The 26,459-nt window shown below is 44.0% G+C and overlaps 1 protein-coding gene across 1 annotated transcript in view; it reads left to right on the top strand.

The window, feature by feature from the left end:
• Window positions 1-14,754: 14,754 nt before the first annotated feature.
• LOC142661421 (protein kinase C and casein kinase substrate in neurons protein 1-like) overlaps window positions 14,755-26,459 on the top strand; it is a 46,136-nt gene continuing 34,431 nt past the window's right edge. Inside the window, exon 1 of the mRNA XM_075838811.1 lies at window positions 14,755-14,802. The gene's annotated coding sequence lies outside the window, so the exon portion shown is untranslated. The remainder of the gene's footprint in view (window positions 14,803-26,459) is intronic.

Genomic DNA, 26,459 nt, shown 5'->3' with positions numbered 1-26,459 from the left:
CATACATCGGGGCGTGTTTACTACTTTTACTAGCTGGGCGTTGTGTATAGAAGTGTCATCCACTTCTCTTCACAACGCCCAGCTTCTGGCAGTGCAGCACTGTGACGTCACTCACAGGTCCTGCATCGTGTCGGCACCAGAGGCTACAGATGATTCTGCAGCAGCATCGGCGTTTGCAGGTAAGTCGATGTAGCTACTTACCTGCTGATGCTGCTGCAGAATCAACTGTAGCCTCTGGTGCCGACACGATGCAGGACCTGTGAGTGACGTCACAGTGCTGCACTGCCAGAAGCTGGGCGTTGTGAAGAGAAGTGGATGACACTTCTATACACAACGCCCAGCTAGTAAAAGTAGTAAACACGCCCCGATGTACGCACATAATACACGCCCAGTTGTACTTTTACTTTTCAACACGCCCAGTTGTACTTTTGCAAGCCTCATTTGCATAAATACGAAAATGGTCATAACTTGGCCAAAAATGCTCGTTTTTTAAAAATAAAAACGTTACTGTAATCTACATTGCAGCGCCTATCTGCTGCAATAGCAGATAGGGGCTGCAAAATCTGGTGACAGAGCCTCTTTAACAGGTTGAGCTTAATAGCTACATTTATGAAGGTGGGAATAACCCTTTAAGCAAGTGAAATGCATGCTCGATCGGGTTGGGATCTGGTGATTGACTTGTCCATTGCAGAATATTCTACTTTTTTGCCTTAAAAACATCCTGGATTGCTTTCGCAGTATGTTTTGGGTCAATGTCCATCTGCACTGTGAAGCGACGTCCAATCAACCTTGCTGCATTTGGTTGAATCTGAGCAGAAAGTAAATCCCTGAACATTTCAGAATTCATCCGGCTGCTTCTGTCTTCAGTAACATCATCAATAAACACTAGTGACCCAGTGCCTTTGGCAGCCATGCATGCCCATGCCATCACACTGCCCCCACCATGCCATCACACTGCCTCCACCATGTTTTACAGAGGATGTGGTGTGCTTTGGATTATGAGCCGTTCCAAGCCTTCTCCATACTTTCTTCCTCCCATCATTCTGGTACAGGTTGATCTTAGTTCCATCTGTCCAAAGAATTCTCTTCCAGAACTGGGCGGCTTCTTTACATGTTGTTTGGCAAAGTCTAATCTGGCCTTTCTATTTTTGAGGCTGATTAATGGTTTGCACCTTGTGGTGAACCCTTCCTTATTTGCTCTCATGAAGTCTTCTCTTTATGGCAGACTTAGATACTGATACACCTACTTCTAGGAGAATGTTCTTCACTTGGGTAGATGTTGTGAAGGGGTTTTTCTTCACCTTGGAAAGTATTATGCGATCATCCACCACTGTTGTTTTATGTGGACGTCCAGGCCTTTTGGAGCTCACAAGATCACCAGTGCGCTTTTTTTTTTTCAAGAATGTACCAAACTGTTGATTTGGCCACTCCTAACATTTGTGCTATCTATCTGATGGATTTCTTTATTTTTTTCAGCCTAACTATGGTCTGTTTAACTTGCATTGAGAGCTCCTTTGACCTCGTGTTGTGGGTTCACAGCAATAGATTCCAAATACAAATGCCACACCTGAAATCAACTCCAGACTTTTTAGCTGCTTAATTGATGATGGATTAACGAGGGAATAGCCCATGCAGTCCATTAAATAGCTTTTGAGATAATTGTCCAATTACCTTTGGTCCCTTGAAAAAAAGACAGCTACATATTAAAGAGCTGTAATTCCTAACTCCTTCCTCAAATTAGGATGTGAATACCCTCAAATTAAAGCTGAGAGTCTGCACTTTAAGCCCATATTGATTATATAATTGTATATTCAATATGTTTTAGTAAACCGCTAAAATGCCAAAACTTGTGTCACTGTCCAAATAATTCTGGACCTAACTGTATATAGCACCAGACCCAAGCTCAGTACATATATACAACACCAGAACCAAGCTCAGTACATATATACAGCACCAGAACAAAGCTCGATACATAAATACAGCACAAGAACAAAGCTACGTACATAAATACAGCACCAGCACAAATACAGTTCAATTTAGTGCAACCCCTGCTGTATAGGTTTGTACGGCGTAAAACTACAGCTCCCAGCATGGCCTGAACAATGTTAAGGATATGCTGGGAGTTGCTGTGTCACAAAAAATAAAATCATACCACCCATAATCTCGCTGCAGATCATACAGTGACTACAGTACTGATAAGAGGCAGAAAACATTTACATTAAGTGACTCACAGGTGACATCTTCTCAGACTCTAGTTGTTCTTTTTCTCCTTTCTTCTCCATCTGGTCCAGACCTCTATGATGACATCTCCCGGCCACAGCTCATTTCTGCAGTTTGCCGCTCAGATGTCCTCAGCTTCTCGCTTTTCAAACATTTCTCCACCTATAAACAAAGATAAAATTCTCATGTTGGCACACACTACACCCCTAAATATATTAGCGCCATACACTGTACCTCTAATTTGAATAGCGCCATACACTGTGTGCCTGATTGTAATAGCACCATATACTGTGTCCCCCCTCCACACACACATGCCCCCTGTAGATAGTGCCCCCTATAGAGCCCCCTGTAGATAGTGCCCCCTTATAGAGCCCCCTGTAGACAGTGCACCACATAGAGCCCTTTGTACACATTGCCCCACATAGAGCACCCTGTAGACAGTGCCCCACACAAAGCCACCTGTAGACAGTGCCCCACATAAAGCCTACTGTAGAAAGTGCCCCACATATAAAGTGCCCACATAGAGCCTCCTGTAGATAGTGTCCCCATAGAGCCCCCCTATAGATAGTGCCCCACATAGAATCCCCCCTGTAGATAGTGCCCCACATATAGCCCCCCCTGTAGATAATGCCACTCACACTTTTAAGAGAAAAAAACCAACTCCTCTCGCGTCATGGACGCACGTGCGTTCCTCAGTGTGAACATAGCCTTACTTTTAAACCATATTATGTAGTTTCATTACATTAGGGCTGCTGTGTTCACTATAAAAATTCTAGTTGATATTTCCAACATATACCGTGTCAGTACTGGTGACAATGATTCCCTGAAAGCTCTTTCAGGTGCATGGAGAGTGAATAGAATCATTTGTGTCTATGTTTGCCATATACACCAGAGCGCATGTTCGGTTTGCCTGAATTCTATGGAGACAGGAACGCAGAACAGCCGCCAGATACATTTTGTGTCACTTATCTTTGAAAAACATGACTTTATTGTGTGGAAGGCTACAGAGCAGTATTCTTCAACCTCTGGCTCTCCAGTTATAGGGAAACTACAACCCAGAGCACGACCTGACCATCCTTGGCTTTCAGGGCATGCTGGGTGTTGTAGTTTTGCAACAGCTAGAGAGCTCCAGTTTGCAAACAACCGTTCCAAACTCTCATATCTCATATCATAAAATGTGTTATCTGACTTTATTCAACCCTTTATCTAAAAGTGTTATATCACAGCGAGCGGAGGTATCTGTAGAAAGTCTGCGCAATCTTGCAAAGTTTTTACATCTATTTTTAGTGCTAGTTTTTATTTATTGCTCGACCAGGTTTTGACCACTTTTTCAGATATAACCTCCTTAAAATAAGGTGCCTGATAATTGTGAATGGGAATCTGCTTGGCAGAAGTAATATAGTAATGAGAAATTCTAAAACATGAACAAATACACTACATGGCCACCGGAACATTTCATCTATATGTACTTGAACATCCTCTACACCTTTCTGGAAAGGCTTTCCTCTAGTTTTTCGTGGATAGCTGCATGTCGATTCAGCTGCAAGAACAGTTAGGTGGGCACTGGTTTTGGGCAATTAGGAGTTTACAGTCATCCCATTAATATTTAAGGAGATTGGCTCCACTAAGGAGAGATATTTTCATGATCTAGACTATAATGGCCCAACAGTGTCTCCACTGAGTGATTCAGAGAGAGGATAAAGCTGGCGATACACTTTAGATAGCTATCAGCCGAATGCCTGATCGTTGCCAGCCAACAGCTATTCCTCCAGACTCTATCATAAATATGCATGTTTGGCTCTGCTGCCTTTAAAGGTGAGGAGATGAGAGAATAGTGTAGTCCATTATTAAAGAGAAACACTATTAGAAACCAAGCTTTACTATTGTAATTGACTGTGACTGCAATGCATAAGGAAACAAGCACAAAGATGAAGCATCACTCCGTGGGTGCTGAAATATAGGAAAACATTTAATTTATGGATTATTTTTTAATTGCATTACTGCTATATTTGCTATACATGTGTGCGCCCACCTGCCAGGACAAGACGTCCACATTCAGATGGGGCCCTACATTAAACGTTCTACCTGTATGATAGGATAGCGCCCGCACAGTGCTGCTGCATGTTTGGGTTTGTTTACATTGCATCTCTATGCTCATGTGCAGACCAGTGTAGTCATCTACATTTTCTGGCTTTCTCTTAGCAAGGTGGCCACCTCTTCTTTGTTCTTTTTTTTTTTTTATGAGATCTATTTTATTAGATTTGTTAATAGCATAAAATGTGCAGAAAATAAGACCCAAACACAAATGGCCATTGCTCTTCCCCAGGGACAATACAGATTCCAGAATTACAAAATACATAAAAATACCTATTACAACTATAGATGTATACTCAAAGATTTACATCTATTATATGGAGATAGGAAAAGATAAAGCACTCTGCCCATCCATGCCCACAATACCATATAAGATCATATTTTATCCTTACAAAACACAGTTGTTACTCCAAATAGAGACGAGCCTCCTAGTTGTGAAATACCATCAAGTGGGCTTCCCTGCAAATGTCACAAGAGCTGTAACAAGCACAAGACTGTCGACCTTTACAGGTGTCAATGGTGCCTGTAGAAGTGTTTTCGCCATTTCTGCTTTAAGATATACTCAAATGGGTTATGGGGTTGAAAAATTCCTTTTTGTTAGAAGTGTCCCCTGACAACAAGCTGATCACAGGATGTCTGGCTGGTGGAACTCCCAGCAGCCATCTGTAATCTGTTAGGGAACCCAGCAAGAAGTGTTTGACTTCTCTACAGCACCCCCACAGGAGCAATGAAGCATTACACAGGTCCCACTTGAATCAGTAGGTTGTCTGTGCAATGCAAAAACATGCTGGGTCCTCCAAAGTGAGAGATTCTCTTTATAGCCACTCTCCACTTTGGATAATAGATAAGGGTCTTTGAAAATGGACATTCTAATAAAGACAACCCCTTTAATGCCACATAAGCTGGCAGCACATGTTGGCATTGTGCAGATAATCCAGCTGTGCCACACGTAACACCACAACAGCTGCAGAGAGCACTGTGGCAATCAATGATACAGTGGGAAGATCCCAGTACAGTTCTCTCTACTATTTCTTCTGGGAGAATAGTCAGTTACTAATGCAGCTCCACGTGTTCATGCCACAACAGCAAAGTCTTGATGTGCCAGTATCTGTCTAATGCTGTGAATAGTTTATAGATTGAGGAATGGAGTAATGCTGAGTTCCCTGTTCACACCCTTCTCAGCAACAAATGCTCCATGGAATGATGAGGTCAGTGCCAACTATTTATAACAAAGGATTATGCCACCGACATACTTATTAGTGCAATTTTCCTCCCTAAAGGGGGCATATAGCCTACTGTTTGCTAGATGCAACCCTCAGCATGTATCAGTGATGGGCGTGATGAACACACGAGGGCACAGATGCCTAAGCTTGCTCTTTAATAGAGATTTAGAAGCTCGGGCCACTACAAGTTCCAGCAAGACTGGCAGCGCAAACCAGGATTTGTATTCGGAGCAGAAAACTATAGCATTAGATTTAAAGGTATACTACCTAAATAAAAATAACCGTAAATAAAAATCCCTGCATTGGCCTTTTGTTTGAGATCTTCTTATAATCTATTTTGTCATTTTTTAATTAAACCTATAACAGCCATAAGAGTGTGTACTGGGGTTGTCACCCATTTTTACACAGGCCCTAAATGGTTGGGATATGCCTTCTACTTCTGTCTGCAGAAGAATCAGTCATTTTGTCATTCTACTCATGAACCAGGAGGATCAGGATGAACTTTTTACAAAATGTAAGATTTTTCATCAGTAAGCAATGCCACATTTATAACTCTGCCCTGAGACTTTTAGTATTACAGAAGCTGCACGTCCACAATAGTCTGTCTCTTTGCTTTATACTATAGGAAAATAAATTTGAAGAAATTCCATACAAGCAGAACCGTGTTAATACTTAGACCTCTGAGAATTACTGCTCAGACATTACATAAGCTGCATTAAAATTTGTGCGTATAGCTAAGTGGTTGGCCATTGATTTCTAGAAACGAAAGGGTGATGTATATTATAGTACAGCGGTAGCACTGAGCATCTCATTGTATAATGTCTGTGCTGATCATTTCCATTGTGGCTGCAACTATATCAAGAGTACAGTAGAAGATGGTCTATATGTACCCACAAATACTGATCTAAGGAATCATCACGCCTCCTATACCCATATTCCACATAGTTTTTAAAGCCTATTCCCTAGTAGTCTAGGATAAAGGAGTCACTGCCAATATCCCTGTGATCTAGGGTGTTGAAGGGGTCAATGCCAACATCCGTTGTGGTCCAGGGTATTGAAGGGATTAATGCCAGCCTTCACAGCTGTCTAAGGCAATGAAGAGGTTAATATCAATATTACTTTTTGACAGAGCAGTGAAGGCATTTATGTCAGCATCCCTGGTAGACTAGGGCAGTAAAGGGGTTAATAGCATCGCTGGTAGTCTAGGGCCGTGAAAGGGTTAATGTTGCATACCTAGTGTCCAGTGGATTACCCACCTTTCCATGCTCTACAATTGACCCTTGACAGAAAGTAGAATATGCATTCAGATTCTTCTATCTTTTTTGCGCTGAAGGAAGGGTTTAAAGAGGACTGTACAAATGGGTCACATCCTCTCTGCTGAGTGATAAGCATGTGTATCCCATTGAATATAAAGGTGGCTATTTGCATTTAAAGGGGTTCTCCAGTCTTATCTCTGCTTGCAGTCAGCGAATAAAAAACAAGTATACATCTAGTATAATATAATTGTCTTCTGCTGTTGCTCTGTTAATGGAGGCTGAAACGCACAGCTCCAGGATATGGTGAGAATATGTTAAACTTAGTATGGAAATGTTTCTCTTACAAATGAAAAAAAAAGAAAAAGTTAGAAGCCAGAATCCTCTTTTTGGATACAAGTAATACTTAAAACCAAAGCTGCCAAGACAGCGAATGTAGACGTCAAAGGGAGTGTCTGCAAACAAGAGAGAAAGAAGCAGAGGCTGAGCCGTGCTCAGCAGTAACCTCTGTTTAGTGTTTGTTTTTAATATCCAAATTATTAAGTATTGGCTCAATTTGACTTCTTGTTCTTGACACATTTATTGGTCACCATAGTTATGCAAAAGAAACCTAGAACAACTATTTAGGAATGGGAGGTTCAAGCTGTACCAGAATAAGATGATCTAGTCCCATATTTTGTATTAATAAAGTGGAATGTAAGGTTAAAAATTGGTGAACTTGAATTCATCATCCTGTAAACTTCCATTGATCCCTCTGTTCTCCCTACAATCTCATGATTTCCTCACCTATTAATCTGTGACAACTTTTATAATACAATAATACATCGTGGGGGTTACGGGCAGCGTCAATAAATGTTTGTGTAGTGTTACTGTAGATGTAGCCTGGATGCTAAATGACGTAGTATAGAGCATAGTGTAAGATAAGGAGGATGGCTCAAGCATTGCAGAGGATACAATAAAGCAATATATAGCATACTTTATCTAGACGGCTCCTCAGCATTGAATTCAACTGTATCTGCATCCTGAGGACGCAGATACAGTTGAAATAGGATGTCAGTGGCTCACTACCCCCCGGAGGTCTTCACATGACTTCACACAGCTGACATGGTAAACACTATGTAACAGATCCAGTGGCATAATATACAAATTATTATTATAACTCCAGTTTAATCGCTGCACAATAAATGCTAAATAATAAATACAATTAGTTAAATATATACATTAAATCCCCAATCTACAGTAAGAGAAATAGAAAGTCCTATATCCAGGACATTACTTGTTTTGATTTGGGGAATGTTCTTTAAATGAGGTTTCCGCTTTGTACAAACCCTTTTCGTTAGAAGGTTCCCCTGACAATAAATTGACCCCAGTGATCACCTGAAATCTATTGTGACGTTGGATTTGTGGACCTACTGGGCCGTACCGTCGTGGCGGTAAGGCAGCTGGCCAACAGGACGCAGGTCAAAGTCTATAGTTCGTATAGGGTACCTGTGGCAGCTCGGACAGAAGCAAGGCAGGCTTGGCAGGAACTTGGCAGCAGGTAGACGTCAGGCGTGGAGAAGCAGGACAGGCGTGGTATACAGCATAGCACGGCACTAGATCAGGATACAAGTATAGGATACAGGAACAGGAACAATGGGAGCAGGAAACACTAGGAGGCCATATGCAAGACAGACTAGGAATACACAACAAAGCTAAGGCATCGAACTAGGGGGCTGGACCCCCCTTATAGTCCAGAGTACTCATAGGTCAAGGTTCATGAACGAGGTCCGGTGCGCGCGCTGCCCCTTTAAGAGCGGGCACGAGCGTGCGCGCGGACCCTACGGGATCTGGCTGTGGTGAGTAGACGCGAGCGTTGGCTTCTCTTCAGGAGGAGGCTGGGGCCAGCGCTTGCCGACCCGTGGCTGCGGCTGTCAGGGGGAGAACGGAGCTGACAGCCCGCAGCCACGGACATTACAGTATTCTTACGCCCCCTCTTCTTGGGACCAGAGCGAGAGAGAAACTTTTTCAGAAGAGCAGGAGCATTGAGGTTCTCCACTGGCTCCCAAGACCTCTCTTCAGGACCAAACCCTCCAATCCACCAAATAAAAGGTCTTTCCTCTCACTCTTTTGGTGTCTAGGATCTCTTGAACCTCAAAGGTGTCTGAAGGGCCGCTGGCGACAACCACAGGGCTAGGAGTCTTGGTGTAGCGGTTCAGGACCACTGGCTTCAGAAGGGATACATGGAAGGAGTTTGGGATCTTGAGGGTAGGAGGCAGCCGAAGCTTATAGGCGACAGGGTTGATCTGTTGTAGGATCTCGAATGGTCCGAGGACACTGGGAACAAACTTGCATGACGGCACCCTTAGACTGGACTCACACGAGCGTGTGCATTTTGCGCGCACAAAAAATGCGGCGTTTTGTGCGCAAAAGGACCATAACAGCTCCGTGTGTCAGCAGCGTATGATGCGTGGCTGCGTGATTTTCGCGCAGCCGTCATCATTATGACACTCTGTTTGTATGTTTGTAAACAGAAAAGCACGTGGTGCTTTTCTGTTTTCATTCATAGTTTTTACTGCTGTTGCGCGAATCACGCGCGTCACATGGAAGTGCTTCCGTGTGAGGCGCATAATTTTCACACACGCATTGACTTCAATGGGTGCGTGATGCGCGAAAAACGCACAAATATAGGACATGTCGTGAGTTTTACGCAGCGGACACACGCTGCGTGAAAATCACGGACTGTCTGAACGGCCCCATTGACTAACATAGGTCTGTGCGAGGCGCGTGAAAATCCTGCGCGTTGCACGGACGTATTATACGTTCGTCTTAAGAAGCCCTTAGTCGAATGTTCCTGAAGGACAGCCAGACGTTTGTGCCAGGAAGAAACTGAGGAGGTTTTCTTCTTCTTGTGTCCGCCCTCCGTTTCATATGGACAAGTGCCAGCAGGATGGAGGATCGAGTCTGTCGCCAAATCTGTAGAAAGTCCCTAAAGGCCGCGTCAGCAGCTGGTACCTTGGATGAATCAGGAACCGGGAGAGGTATTCGTGGGTGTTGGCCTAGGACTATGAAGAACGGAGTGTTCCTTGTGGACTCGCTGGTATGATTGTTGTAAGAGAATTCAGCCCATGGAAGCAACTGTACCCAGTCATCATGCTGCCTAGAGACGAAGTGACGCAGGTAGTTCTCCAAGATTTGATTGATCCTCTCAACCTGTCCATTGGACTGAGGATGGTAGGCCAGGGAAAAGTCCAACTTCACACCTAGAAGTCCCCTGATCAGACACAATATACTGCGGCAAGCCGTGCAGGTGGAAGATATGTTGGATAAACAGCTTGGCCAGTTGAGGAGCAGACGGAAGGCCGGTCAGAGGAACAAAGTGGGCCATTTTCAAAAATCGATCCACCACCACCCAGACAGTACTGCATCCAGCAGAGAGAGGCAGGTCAGTAGCAAAGTCCATAGCTATATGCTGCGAGGGAGCATCGGGCACAGGCAATGGCTGGAGCAGACCAGCGGATCTGGAGTGAGCGACTTTGTTAGCTGCACACACAGAGCAGGTGGAAACAAAGTCCATAACATCTTTGGGCAGCGTGGGCCACCAGAAATGACGGGCAATCAAATCCCGGGTTTTACGGATCCCCGCGTGACCTGCCAGTCTTGAGGCATGTCCCCAGCGGAGGACTCTCCTTTGGTCAGCCATGCGCACAAAAGTCCTCCCTGGAGGGATGTCCCCAACTTGCAGTAGATTAACTGAGACAATACAGGACGTGTCGATAATGTTCTGGGGCATCTCCATGGTGTCTTCTGTCTCAAAAGACCTGGACAAGGCATCGGCCCTCACATTCTTGTCAGCCGGGCGATAATGGAGCTCAAACTGGAACCTGGCAAAGAACAGTGACCACCTGGCCTGACGAGGATTCAGCCGTTGGGCTGTCTGGAGGTAGGTGAGGTTCTTGTGGTCCGTAAAAATCAGGATGGGGTGAGCTGCGCCCTCTAGTAGATGTCTCCACTCCTCCAGGGCCAATTTGATGCCAAGTAACTCCCGATCCCCAATCGAGTAGTTGCGCTCTGCAGAAGAGAAAAGCTTAGAAAAATATCCACATACCCTAGACTTGCCCTCTTTGGAACAGGAGTGCACCAGCAACGGCAGAAGAGGCGTCCACCTCCAACGAGAACTGTAGGTAAATGTCTGGATGATAGCGGAAAGAGGCTGATGTGAAGGCATTCTTCAGGGTATTGAATGCGGACTCTGCCTCAGGAGTCCACACCTTGGCGTTCATGCCCTTCTTGGTGAGGTTAGAGATAGGAGATGTCAGTGAAGAAAAGTTTGGGATGAACTGTCTGTAAAAATAAGCGAATCCCAGAAAGCGCTGTATGGCCCTCAAGCCTTGAGGACGTGGCCATTCCAGGACAGACTTTACCTATCTATTCGAGATGATGTAGCCCAGGAAGGGTAGCGCATCCCTCTCAAACACACACTTCTCCAATTTTGCGTACAGATGATTCTCCCTTAACCGCAGCAAGGCTTGATGGACATGTTTCTGATGAGTCATAGGATCTGGAGAAAAAATCAAGATGTCATCAAGATAGACTACTACACAAAATCGACGAGGTCACGAAAAATGTCATTAATAAACTCCTGGAAGACCGCGGGGGCATTACACAAGCCGAACAGCATTACTAGATATTCATAGTGTCCGTCCCCGGTGTTAAATGCCGTCTTCCATTCGTCACCCTGGCGAATCCGGATTAGGTTGCAAGCCCCCCGCAGGTCTAACATGGAAAAAATCTTGGCACCACGTATACGGTCAAATAATTCTGAGATCAATGTCAATGGATACTTATTTTTCACCGTGATCTGGTTGAGACCCCGGTAGTCTATACAGGGATGAAGAGAACCATCCTTCTTTTTGACGAAGAAGAACCCGGCTCCTGCAGGGGAGGAAGACTTGCGTATGAAGCCCCGCTCGAAGTTCTCTCTAACATAGGCGGACATAGAAAGAGTCTCTGGCAGAGAGAGAGGATATACCCTACCACGGGGAAGGGAAGCACCAGGAACCAGCTTGATAGGACAGTCATACGCCCGATGTGGGGGCAGTGTCTCCGCCTCTTGCTTGCTGAAGACGTCCGCAAATTAAGCAAAATGACTAGGCAATCCTGCCAGTGACTAAGGCAGAGGAGGCTAAATCGAACAAATCTGTCTCAGGCAACGATTGTGACACTCGGGGCCCCACTGGAGAACCTCTCCAGAGTTCCAGTCCAGGACTGGTGCATGCAATTGGAGCCAAGGCAGGCCCAGCAACACAGTGTCAACGGCTCTGGGTAGGACATAGAACGACAGCAGTTTGGAGTGGAGAGCCCCTACTTGGAGCCTCAGTTGTTTGGTCACAGCAATAACTGGGACTGGCAAGGGTAGACCATCCACTAAAGCAATTGTCAGCGGGCTCTCCATAGGGGTGGTAGGCAACTGAAGAAGGTCCACTAGGTCTCTACGGATGAAATTAGCAGCGGATCCAGAGTCCAGATACCCAGAGACCTGATGCGTTCTCTCGCCGGACACTATGGTCATGGGTAAGGACAATTTGAACGGAAGTCCTTTTTTACCCAGGGTTGTCACTCCTAGCAACCCTAGGCTTTGGGGCTTTTGTGGGCACAGGCGCACAAGATCGAAACCGAGGCCACAATATAGACAAAGTCCCGAAGTGATTCTGCGTTGTCTCTCCTGGGTGGATAGTTTTCCCCGGTCCATCATCAAAGACTCCTTAGGAGGATCGACATCTGAGGACAGCAGGGGTTGCTGCAAAGTAGGTACCAGACTAGGAGGGTCTCCCTCCCGATGAACCTCTTGGAGGCGTTCTCGGATCCGCATATAAATCCGGGCGGACAGGAGGATGAGGTCATCCAGGGTAGATGGCAGGTCTCGAGCGGCAAGTTCGTCCTTAATTTTAGGAGACAGTCCATGCCAGAATGCAGCTACCAGGGCCTCATTGTTCCATAACAGTTCTCCCACCAGGGTGCGGAAGTGGATGGCATACTCGCCCACGGAGGTGTCTCCTTGGCGTAGTTTAATAAAGGTAGCCACTGCAGATGAGACCGTCCAGGCTCCTCAAACACCATTCGAAAAGTCCGGAGACAGGCTTGGAAGTCACGGGTCTCTGGTCCTTGTCTCTCCCAGATAGGGTTCGCCCAAGCAAGAGCCTTGCCAGTGAAGAGAGAGATGATGAAAGCGACCCTTGCGCCGTCAGATGAAAATGTCCTAGTATACAGGCTGAAATGTATCTGGCACTGGTTAAAAAATCCACGACAGGAACCTGCGTCTCCATCATAGCGGTCCGGAAAAGGCAAAGAAAAACGCGGGTCGACACTGCCTGGAGGTATAGTCTGAGGATCAACACTGCCAGGAGGTGTAGTAGGAGGAACGGCAGCTTGTGCCTCCTGCTGAAGTACAAGAATGTTCAAAGTCTGGAGGAGTTGGTCCTGTCGAGACTGGAGGTCCAGCAAATCCGCCCGCATCTCCTGTGACGTCGTCATGGTCTTGGGTCGACTAGTGGGATCCATGCCTGAGCTTACTGTCACGTTGGGTTCGTGGACCCACTGGGCCGTACCGTCTTGGTGGTAAGGCAGCTGGCCAACAGGACGCAGGTCAAAGTCTATAGTTCGTATAGGGTACCTGTGGCAGCTCGGACAGAAGCAAGGCAGGCTTGGCAGGAACTTGGCAGCAGGTAGACGTCAGGCGTGAAGAAGCAGGACAGGCGTGGAATACAGCATAGCATGGCTATGGTTCATGAACGAGGTCCGGTGCGCGCGCTGCCCCTTTAAGAGCGGGCACGAGCGTGCGCGCACACCCTACGGGATCTGGCTGTGGTGAGTAGATGCGAGCACTGGCTTCTCCTGAGGAAGAGGCTTGGGCCAGCGCTTGCCGACTCGTGGCTGCGGCTGTCAGGGGGAGAACGGAGCTGACAGCCCGCAGCCACGGACATTACATCTATGATGGAAGTGTTCAAGTTCTCTGCAGCGCCACCATTGAGGAAATTAAACATTACACAGTTCCCATTAAAACAATGTAATGTCTGTATAATAGACAGACATGCCAGGTCCTCTGGAGTGTAGACCCTCTCAGCTCTGACTTAGGCCTGATTTACACGAGCGTGTGCGTTATACGCACGCAAAAAACGCAACGTTTTGCGTGCGCAAAAGGCACTTAACAGCTGCGTGTGTCATCAGTGTATCATTTTGACACTCCGTTTGGATGTTTGTAAACAGAAAAGCACGTGGTGCTTTTCTGTTTACATTCAGAGAATGACAGCTGTTGCGCGAACCACGCAGTTCGCACGGAAGTGCTTCCGTGCGACCTGCGTGGTTTTCACGCACACATTGACTTCAATGGGTGCGTGATGCGCGAAAAACGGGGAAATATAGAACATGTCGTGAGTTTTACGCAGCGGACTCACGCTGCGCAAAACTCACGGACTGTCTGCACTGCCCCATAGACTTGTATAGGTCCGTGCGACCCGTGTGAAAAGCACGCGCGACGCACGGACGTATATCACGGTCATGTAAATGATGCCTTATAGAGGGTCCTGAATGGTAGACCTCCATCTCTTAACTTAGAATCTACTAATAAGGTATTTTAAAATGTTTTGTTCTAAATCAGACAACCCTTTACATAGTGTGTTTAGTCTCACACGGGTAAAATTGGGGTTTTGTTCCGTGCCATCTAGACAAGTCCACTATGACAACATTATTCATTAACAAAAAACAACGTAACATTAAACCTTGTACCCATTCTCCCATCACATCCCGGTCAGCAAGAATCTGAAGTGCTGGCTTTCTGCAATGTTTCCCGCAGCTCCAGCGTCTTCTGAAATCCTGCTCTCCCCATCTGACACTGTCTAATGTTACCCCTCCTACTCCCATCCAAGCCTCCTCCTTTCCTGGCCATCTCTAGCCCCAGCGAGCTGGCAGGGAACTCCAAGTCATCATCTGCAAGGCAAAGTCAGGGAGAGGGACTGCAGGCAGACACTCCTCTGGTAAGTCAACTCTGCTAAGTTATATTCTGTATGTTCCGTTATGTGGATGTGACCTCTAATAAGTGTTTATGGTCATTTCTGGGACACTCAATGAGATCACTTGGAGTATTCGTAAAAAGGTCCCGGGCAACTTGGAGACAGCTATGGAAATCATCAGGGAAGAAGACAAAGGCCAGTACTGGAAGAATTCTAGCAGCACTAGCTGTATGGGGGTAGTGGACGGTCACATTCTGCACCCAGAAATAGCATATAGGAGGCTGTGCTCTAAAAGTTTACTTATTTATAGCACCAACATATTCCACGGTGCTGTATATTGAATGCAATCACTCTTGACAGCAGCTGTGTACAGTGGAGCTTACAATTTAGTATACCACAGATATATTCAAATACAAAATAGGAACAATTATGGGTAGACAAACCCAATGCCAGCAGGTTCAGTGTCAACCAAAACTAAAGGAAGACAGAAAAGACATATATCTATGGAAAATAGTTTACTAACAAGTTTTATATGTGTTGTGATTCTATAGCTACGACTCATTCATAAAAGTCTGAGGATCATAGGACGGTAAATTTACTGATAGTAAAGAATTGCTCAAATGTGCAAAAACTGTACAAAATGCCTTCTCGCGTTAACTACAGGATGACCCAAAGGGGTTCTCGTTTTATGTAAATAATGCTTAATAATTGTAATTTATAATGAAAAGTTCTCCAACTTCTGTGTGTTTTAATTCATTACCATTTTTAATAGCTCTGCTTCAAGTCAATTAATGGGATAATTTTGTTTATAGCCAAAGGATAAAAACCTGTACAGTCCTAATACTTACAACTGAGCGTTCACTATACTTGTATCCGATTTCGGCTGGACCAGCATACCATGGTGATTTACGGCCACCTTTATTGTTAGGCTGGCCATACACATTAGACAGCTGTTGTCTGACTGATCGTTGGGGCGACAGCTATTTCTCCCAGGTCCCCTATACACATTCCGAGCGTACATGTGTTTTTAATGGGGAGAAGGGAGAAACCTGCTGGCAGACTACTGAACAAAAGGATTGGGACGCCACCATACACAGTAGATTGTCAGCCGGTCCTGCCGAAATTGGTGCGTTCGGCCAACATATATCTAATGTGTATGACCAGCCTTTGTCAGTGGGCAGAAGACTGGCTACTGTTTTTGGTAGCCTGTTCAGGTATTCTGTCTATGTAGTAGACACAGGCTGTAATAAAACAGTGAGCGCAATGAAGTGACATTTCCTTTCTCCACAGGTTTTCAGCTCAGCTATTGAATCCTACACAGTTCTAAATGAAGCAATTGATAATATATGTACATTGGGGTACTGCTGTTTATACAATTCTCTGATCTGTTAGGCCGGGTTCCCACGGCTCGGGTATGCTACGTAAAAAACTATGCAGCATATCCGACCGACCCCGCAGCACAATCTGTCCGAAAAACCGCACCACAATGTGGTGGCTGGAATTTTTGCTGCGGTAAGCAGCATAGAAATAAAAAAACAAAAAGCTCATTCTTACCTAGGCCGTTGTCAGGGTGACGCGTCCCACCTTTGCTGTCCGGTCCGGCCTGCAGACCGTGTGACCACCGCAGCCTGTGATTGGCTGCAGTGGTCAAATGGGACGAAAGGTCATCCTGGGAGGCTGGACTGGAGGAAGAACCAGGGAGTTCTGGGTAAGTGTGAGTTTTTAAGAAAAATTCTGAGTATGGAGTAACACTTGGCTTTCTGTTGTGGGTTTTGCATCCCTATTGAATTCAATGAGCAAAACCCAAAACAGAAAATCAACAAAAACGCAGCATAAATTGACACGCTGCAGATTTAAATTTCGCACCGCAGGTCAATTTATGAACGTATTCGCTGTGTTTTTCTCCTTAGCATGGGCATGGGATTTTCAAAATCTCATCCACTTTGTTGCTACTGTAAATGCCACGGAATTTCCGCACAGAATTCCGTTGCGGAAATTCTGCAGTGTTTACGCTAACCGGCCTTAGGGTAGGTGCACACCGGGCGGATTAGCTGCGGATTTTATTGCGGAACATCTGCAGTGTGTCACTGTGGCAGCAAAGTGGATTCCAACACATCTCCTCCACACGCTGCAAAAAAAAAGTGCAGAAAAAAAATGGAAATTGAATTGTGGTGCAGATACTCAATTTGCAGCATGTCAATTTCTCTTGTGAAAAAAGTGCGGAATTTCCACACAGAATATCTGTTCGAAAATTCTGCAGTGTGTGGACGTACCCTAAGTGTAGCTTTGGTTTAGGTTCAGCAATTACTTCATCTAATTTTTAATAAGATCGTATTATCACCATATTCCGAATGTCTGTAAATGATGTTACAGAATTTACATTTCATACCTACGCGTCATGGGTTTTGGGGTGTTTATGTATTATCCTCCCCAGTTGACATTTAAGAAATTGTGCAGAAAAAATATTACATTTTCCAAATAGATACTTGGGACCATGTATAAGGCAAGTAAGGACAGTGGGGGTAACCGCATCACTGGTGTCTGAACCAGTCCAAACATATCAACATTACCTTCTAAAATTTGCTGGCCACCTCTGGAATTTTTATTGTTCATTTACCCATAAAATTTTAAATCCCAAATTGTGGGATAATCTAAGCGCCACCCTCATGGCTAGAAACACCCCAAAACTACCAGGACACCCTTTTAACCCTTAATCTACACAATCTATTAGCTGCTGCATTAGTAAGGCCGACAAAAAACTGTACTGTTGGGAGGTATGCATTCACCACCAATTTTATCTTTATACCATTTTTATGCTCAGACCCCGAATGTTCATCATAGTACAACATCTCGTGATATGACGTCATGACAAGTGTCACACATATGTGAGCTCCAATAAGTTTCAAAACCTTTAGATCTGAAGAGTCTGTTCATTCGTTCCAGTGTGTTATTACCAGAACTCGTCCGGGTTGTAGAGATGACTAAAGAGTTAAGTTGTTTTCACCCACCGTAAAGTAGGCCTTTCATGCCCCTGGGCTCTTGGCAGATATTAAGTGGGAATTCCATGTGCAGGAGTTGTCCAGTTTTAGTCAATATACAGTAGTCAGACAAAGGACTGTATTCTCCAGAGTCCGAAAAGAAAAAAAGTGTCTGTGAAGCGTAAGAAAAAAATTACAGAAATAGGGCATGTCACTAAGTTTGCAAACGTCCTTAAGTATATTAATGGCGGTTAAGTACCAAATTTCTTTGGGTGTTACCACCAGAATCCCCTGGTATGATTTTTTTCAATTCAGACTAAGAATGGCCAAATCCTGGAAGCAGAGAGGTTACTGCATGGGAGTTGTGGGACATCAGGATGTCCAGATATCCTGGGGTCTAAGCAAGTGGATGGATGGGGTTTTTGGGGCACCTGTGGCAGGCACTTCAAGGGACCTTGTCATCTACATTCAACTCCCTAAACAGACATGCAGAAGATGCTAATGTACATAGATACCATCCTAAAAAAAAATATCTAGTGCACCTCTGTAATCTTTAGGGTCAATGCAGATAATGCGCATTACGTGCGGTTTTTCTGCGCGTATTTGCTTGCGGCAAAATCACAGCGTAATACAGTACCAGCATAAACAATGTGATTCGAGGGAATCTCATGTCCATGCTGCGGTATTTTTCGGGACATAAATTGACCCGCAGTGCATATTTTCAAAATCACGGCATGTCAAATTATACCGCGATTCCGCTATTCCTGAAGTTCTACAGAAATGTGAAGCAAAACCCGCAGCATGAAAACGCAGCTATTTACGCAGCAAAACGTAAAGACTGCACCGAAAAACACAACAAAAAATTTCCCTGCAAATTTCTTGAAGGTTTTGCTGCGTATTTTCCGCAACAAAATACGCAACGTGTACATGTAGCCTAAAGGGTCTTCTGGTTTTATGCAAATAAATCTTAATCACTGTACAATGAAAATATATACAACTTTCTAATAAACTTTGTGTTTCAAAACATTTTTTAAATCTCTGTTTGCTGTCAGAGACTGAAAACCCATAAAGACCTTGTCCTGCTCTCAGCTGAGAAGTAGATATAATTGTATCCAGTTTAAAGGCCCTATTACACCAGCCGATATTTGGCCAGTGAAGCGAGCGCCGATCAACGAGACATCGATTGATTTATACATTGTAGCAAATGATCAGAGAGATTTGTGCTGCTACTGTGTTTCATTTACCGAGCACTGCCTTGACTAAATACAATCAAATCCACTTCTCAGCTTAGAGCAGGACTAGGTATGTAGCGGTTTTCTGTCTCTGGATGCAAACAAGCATGTTTTCATCCACTGACAGCAAAAATGACCTGGAAAACTATGAGGAATTGAAATACAAAGTATATTAGAAAGTTGCAGAACTCTTCATTAAAAAAAAACAAAAAAAACCCTTGACACACGAGGTTGAGGCACATATGGGAGAATCTGTACCTGGATCATTTTCTGGGAATATTTGGCGCGCATTTTTATGTGGGCATTTATGGATCATGAAGGGTATGATCTCAGTGGGATCACCATTGCCCTGTAAGTAGGGGTGTACATGGAAATCACAAGGGCCATAAAAAAAAACTTAGAATGGGACCCTCGCAATTTAAACAAAAGCTGCCCTTTAATGTGTGTGGGGGTGTCATTGACAGATACATACACTTCACATTGTTTTTCCCATTTTATTAGTCACCACTAGGGAGCGCCAAACTTGTTGTTGCCTCACATGCAGAGCTCTATATAGAAACTCAATACAGTCCTTAAGATGGGGGGAGGGGCTGTTTGCCATTGGATCTCTTTATCCATGGGCCCTATAGCAGTGGTTGGGCTTGGTACTCAGTGATATTTGTTTCAGAAATCCAAATATAGGGCACAAAATGAATTTAGTCTGGTGGGGAGAATAGCGGCCACTGCTTGGATATAACTCTAGGCAACATAGCGGAAGGCATCCAATTAGACAGCTATCATGCGGAGAGGTCTTTGACTCTATTGAAATAGCTCTGAAGAAGGGCCACAGAGATACAGTACCCACTGCATAGAAATCGCCCTCCTCCGGTTCTGTCTGTGTTGTAGCCAGGAAAATAGTGTGATTTCTGGATTTCTGTACAGTTAACACAAAATAACTTGTCACGTCTCTGAAATAGCTGCTTGTTTTGTCACCATTCCTATATGCAGAATCTCTAGCATTCGAAGATTTGCCCCCTCCTGAAATATGTTAATATCTAGGGACCCTTGGGCTAGACTTCTGGCTCTGAGCAGAGGAAAAAGTCGTTTTTATTGGGAAAGGCCTTTTTATTCTCACCTCCTCGGCTGCTGGGCTGCAGTGGATTTCAAGAGATGTGGCGGAGAATTTCTATTCTCCATTTACCTCCCTGCCCGTCCCCTTTGACTCCGTGCCCCTAAGAAAGCAGGAAAAGATAGAGCCAGAGACCTATTATTGTCATAAAAAGTGCTAGTGAATTTTCTGTATTTCTGCACAGCTGTGAGCGAGAGGAGGCAAGTCCATTGGGATGATGGATGAAGTGCTGGGTGGGTTAATGGAAAAAATAAGCTGGAGAAAAGTTTAGAAAGCAAACTATGACAAAGAATAGTTAACATTATGAGAAGGAAAATATGAAAATGCTGCATGTAATAAAGGAAAGGATAAAGCAGATACATTAGAGGTGTCATTCAAGGGTTTCACCAGTCGGTTCCCAGCGCACCATCCATCTATCCAAACAACAGATTGAGGGGTGCCCATTACTTCCACCTCCATGCCATTGGCCAGGGACGTGGGCCGGGGGAAGGAATCTTGGGCTATCCCCTGCTGTTAGTACATTAACAATGAGGTCTTTCTTCTGAAGTTGCTGATCGACCAAGAACGGAGATATAAGCAGGATCGTCTTCATACTGCACCTCCCAGATGACCATCTCAGTGAGTAGGCTGTAGCTGTGGGCAGTCACCAGTACTAGTAGGCAGAAGTTTGTTAGGATCCAATGATCTTGTGATTGTTGCTGATTTTATCAGGATCCACTGACAATAATGTATATGTGGCCTCCTGAATGTCCCCAGATGACAGATTTTGGGGGAAACAAAGAGCAGGAATGTTGGATCTCAAGAATCCCGATCCTTTTGTCCAGTTGGGCAAAAGCCACTGCAATAAGCGTCTGGCAACCCTCAAGTGAAATAAATATGCATGCTACATCGAGTCGCACATGCATGTTTATGGAAAGAGGCCGGAGGAGATAGTTGTTAGCCGAATAAATGTTGGCCAGCTTTAGTGTCTACTGCTTTAACGCTTTAAGGTCATTTAAATGGGAAACCCACCAAAAAGTATCAGTAGATCACATCATTGGAGTCCATGAGCTTGGATCTCCACCAATTTTCAATATGTCCAAACCTATTTTGGGCAACCATAATCTCTGAGAAATGCTAAAGAGGTTGCGTGCACGATAGAGCACATCAGCCCACTCTTTCTGGAGATTGGTTGTAGTCTGAGGTCTTAGACTGACATACTGTATTTTTATTATTATGGTATGTCAGAAGATCGCGTTTGGTTGGATTGCATTTGCTTTTTCTCTCTATGACATAGTAATTGTGACTTCTATTGACCCCAATATCCTTCGTATCCTGGTCACACTCATAGAGGTCCGGGTAGCTGACATATGGAATGAGGTTTGCTGGGTCCTCTCACTGTAGAGCTGCTTAAAGGGATTCCCCTGGACTTTGACATTGATGGCCTATACTCAGGGTAGGCCATCAATGTTTGATTGGTGGGGGCTGCCGCTCTGCCTGTGCTGTTTTGTACAGGGCATTTATTATGGGTAGGTCATCTGAGGCCAGAAAGTTTCATGTAATATTGATGTGCCAATCCATAAGTGATGTAACAGGGATGTACGCTTTTCCCTTTTCTCCTGGACTTGGAGTTTTTATACAGTATTTCAGATTTTTCCCTCTAGTAATCTTAGCAGACATTAAACTGGTTGATTTCTTATTTTGCCAAACTTGCATTTATTTTGTGTCACTTAAAATAAACTCAACCACAATATGCAGTAGTCTCTGAAATAAATATTGGTTGCAATATTTCCATGTTTTTGAATGATTATTAAAGGGGATGGAAGAGATGGTTGCTTTCTTCCAGAAATAGCGCAACTCTTGTGCATGAAGTGTGGGTCTGGTATTGCAGCTCAGTCCCAATCACTTGACTGAAGAAGGCAGCCATGTTTTCTAATGGAATATAACTCCATTAAATGTAAATAGTTGTCTTGGTGATCTCTAAACGACTGCAAAATAACCAATCTCACAATAATTCCTCTTTGTATGAACTGATTTTTAGGACTTTAGGCCACACTGTGCATTTTTTGTGTAGATTTTGTATGTCTTTCTTCAGTCAAAACTGGAATTGGATCCATAAAAGTATTACTATTTCAATTATACTTGTCCCTTTACGATTCCTGCTTTTAGCTGTGAACACACTAGATGTGAACACACCCTTTAAGAATCTGGACTACCATCCCCATGCTGCATCTAAAAGACCAGTAACCTGTACCTTGTATAGTCAAGCAGTTCCATCTGTCACTCGTATAACGTGTGTAGGCAGTAGATGGCATTCACCCAGTATCTTGTGTTCTGAGACATGTCCTGCCCTATGTATTTATAAATATTACTAGTCCACTTGGGATTGTATACTTGTACTCACTACATGCCAGGGTGGGTCCTGCTTTATCCTAGCCTCATGTGCAACCCGCTATACATAGCATGCTACTATGCAGCATTCACTGCTCCTCTCAGCTTACATCACAACCAGGCGTACATGAATAGAACTGAGAGACATAGAGTGGGGGGGGGGGTGAAAGAGTGCGAAGGAGGGTGTGGTTGTGAAAACATCTTCAAACTCTAATTGCTTAAAGGGGAAATCAATTTAAGGGGTATGCACACTTTTGCATCCCGTTTTTTTTATTGCTCAAATGCAATCTGAAATGAAAAAGAAAGCAACTTTGCAAATAGTCTTGATTAAAGATATCCTACCCTTTTTGTGTTTTCAGTTCCTATGCAGATATATGTGTCTCCATGGTTACAGACTACAAACAAACCCTGTGTAGTCTGATCATGCAGTCATATGTTACTCCCTTCCCTCAGTCCCCTCTTCTATTGCCTGTAGGTTGGCCATAATCCCCTGTGCACCCCAATCATTTCAGGGAAGTAATGGGTGGGAATTACCACAACAAATTAAGGCGTCCTCCCATGGTGGTCAGAAAGCATTTTCTAAAGAACCTCTTTTCGATAATATAATGCAATGTGTTGAGAATTGCCATATGCAGGACCTCTTCAAGGAGAAACTGTTCTGCCAAGTGAACTATAGAATTCTCAGGCCCAGTAATGTACATGAATAGGAGGCACCAAGGCAAAAATCAGTGCCTCCCTCCCTTGTTTGCTAACATTGAATTGAAAGTCTGGCTGGCCTGCCCTGAGCCCTCCCCATGTGACTTAGCGATACCACAGGGGGCTACCACGAAGGTTTGCTTAGATGGTTAAAGGCTATGTACACATTTTGAAATAGTTGTTGTTTTTTTTAAATAAAAATGTCTATCGGTGTGTTTTGTGCAACTTTTTATTAAAAATTATTGTTACTTTTTGAGGTACAGCTGCTTTGTATCCTGTATACAGAGCAGCTGTATCGTTCACTAAGACCTGGATCCGTCAGGTCAGCAGGACTGACAGGTTCAGTATCAGCGGGTCCTGCATGTCTCTGACATGCAGAATCCACCTGCTATCGATCACATCTAAGTTATGAACTTAGATGTGATCGATAACAGTCTCTGACACGCAGGACCCACAGTCACTGAACCCGTCAGTGCTGCTGATCTGATGGATACAGGTCCCAGCGCTAGATACAGCTGCTCTGTATCCAGGATACAAAGCAGCTGTACCTCAAAAAGTAAAATCTTTTTTAATAAAAAGTAATTAGAAAGTTGTACAAAACACACTGATACACATTTTTATTAAAAAACAAAACAAAACCGATTTCAAAGGTGTACATAGCATTTAAGACAAAGTGTCATTAGCTCCCATAACAGGAGATCTAGTGATTCAATGGGAATCTCATATATCTACCCTGGTGATCCATTGACTTTGTAGTAATCCCTGTTAACCCAATAAATACTAACATGCCACCAGGCTTCAGCATATTTGGCCATATGCATCTAGTGCTCTACATAAACATATTGGCCCCTATATGTGCTCCTGCAGCCTTCAATAATATATTGCTTTTTCTTTGGTATGTTCATCTCTTCCATTGGGTTACATGTTATATTATAAAGAATTATCACTTAGTATTTATTAGTATTTGTAATGGCATTGTATGTGTATAACAAAGTCCTCAAACCTGTGTCTCTCCAGCTATTACAAAACTACAACTCCCAGCATGACATGAAAGCCTGCAGCTGTCAGGGCATGTTAATAGTTGTAGTTTTGCAGTTGTAGTTTGTAACAGTAGTTGTAGTTTTGCACCATACCTCAAACATTTTCTGCAGAAATAATGCAAATGCATTCACATGCGTTAATTTGTACAACCAACTTCTGTACTCAATAGAATTGAAGGAGTTGTAACGCCAGCCATTTTGGTCTCACCTAGATTTCCATGAAACAGTTTGTCTAAAAGGAATCATATTGCACATACAACGCGCTGGAGGATCGTAGGCCTTATTTACACGAGCGTATTTAACGTCCGTGATACGCCCGTGAAAATCACGCGCATCGCACGGACCTATGTTAGTGAATGGGGCCGTTCAGACAGTCCGTGATTTTCACACAGCGTATGTCCGCTGCGTAAAACTCACGACATGTCCAATACTTGGCTGTTTTTCACGCATCACGCAACCATTGAAGTCAATGGCTGCATGAAAATCGCGCACGGCACACGGAAGCACTTCCGTGTGTCGCACGTGATTCGCGCAACAGTAGATAAAGAAATAAATAAAAGCACTTCCTTCATTTCTTTTTCTAAACAGCAAAACCGCGTGTCATAAGGATGGCATATGCGTGAAAATCACGCAACCACGCAGCAAACACTGATGACTCACGGAACTGCAACGCGCGCAAAACACAGCGGTTTTTGCGCGCACAAAACACACACATTCGTGTGAATAAGGCCTTATGGTGAGAATTCCCCTTTCCTCTTCGATACATGTGTGTAAGGCAGATTCATTTTCCGTGGTCTTAGTGCAGGCAGGATGGCGGTGGCGTTTATTACAGAGCAGCGGAGGATTGCGGTAGTGTTTGGCCCCCTTCCATAGTTACTAAAAGCTCCCACCCAGGGGATATCACACAAACTGGAGAAGTGTCAGAGAGAATTAATCTCTCAAACAGAACAGTTAAAACCAACTCTATCTATACTTTTCAGAAGTTTCCATGATCATCTGCCAACATGTCCCGCTCCCCTTAACTCTATTCATCCAGTTCTCTTCACGTTATACTGATATATAAGAATGGCATAAATAGCAATTCCCCAATGTAGTCTTCTTATTGGAATAATCTATTCAGATGTTAGCTTGTGGGGGGGGGGGGGGGGGTTTGCAGAATATCAACATTTCCCTCCCAGCATAGTAAAAAATGTCGTAGTTTTTCTATTTAGTACATTTATAACATGCATTTTTTTACTGGGGTTTTCCAAGTTCTATAGAAAAGACTATGGGGGAAAAAAACAATACTAATAAGCATTCTGTGTTTTGAAAAAAGCACCACTGACCCAAAAAACGCACAAAATGCCAGAAAAGCACTTTGTTTGTAGTGCATATTTTACTTTACTTTAGACTTTCAGCTAACATCTGGGCACAAAGTTTTTGGCCCCAAAACATGGCAGGAACAACACCCCAAAAAACGTCATGTTTTTTTTTCCAAAAAATGTTACGTGTGAAGCCAACCTTAACCTATGTTGTGGTCAATCTCCTACCTCTCAGATTCTACTTACTGGGGGGCCCCATTGCTGGGTTCTCAGGGGTTCAACCAATCTGCCCCTTCCAACATCTGCTACTTACATACGTGGTGCCAGGATCTGCACCATTCTCTGTAAAAATAAATAACCCCTGTGCTAGATATTACATATATCCGATTGGGTTTTGGTATGTCCAATTTTGCCATTATCTATTTATGAGAAAGCTGAGTGACAACCCATCTAGCTGCCGTTACCACTCAAAATAGCCGTCATTTCTGCTCTGACGGTGTTTGCCAACAAGTTTTTACAGACTCATGAATGAGAAATCCACCCAATCATACATCCTGGCTCCATATTGTTGAATGACTTGGTGGATTCACTATTCAGGTCTCTTGGAAAGCTGGGTGACAAGCCCTCAAGGAGCTGGGTAGTGTAGTATGTCAGAGCTATGGTATCTGCACTTGCAAGCACAATCCATAAGTAAAATTCTACTATTGTACTAATATATTATTGTTTTGGGGCTGAAAGTGTTTGTGTTGGTGAAGGGTAATGCTCTGCGGATCTCAGGAAAGACTTCTAAATAAATCTGCAATTATGATCGCCATCACACGGTGTCTGCAGAATGTCTGCTATGACAGATATAATACAGGAGTATATCATGCCTCAATGTGAAGCTCCACCTTTGGATCCCCTTAAAGTAATATACAAGGAAATTGCTTAAATGGCAGTCCCCTAATATAATCAGA

The sequence above is a fragment of the Rhinoderma darwinii genome, chromosome 10 (genome assembly GCF_050947455.1).
Source record: "Rhinoderma darwinii isolate aRhiDar2 chromosome 10, aRhiDar2.hap1, whole genome shotgun sequence".
NCBI classification, from domain to species: Eukaryota; Metazoa; Chordata; class Amphibia; order Anura; family Rhinodermatidae; genus Rhinoderma; species Rhinoderma darwinii.
Note: the sequence above shows the minus strand (reverse complement) of the source record. Positions and strands in the feature narration are given on the sequence as shown.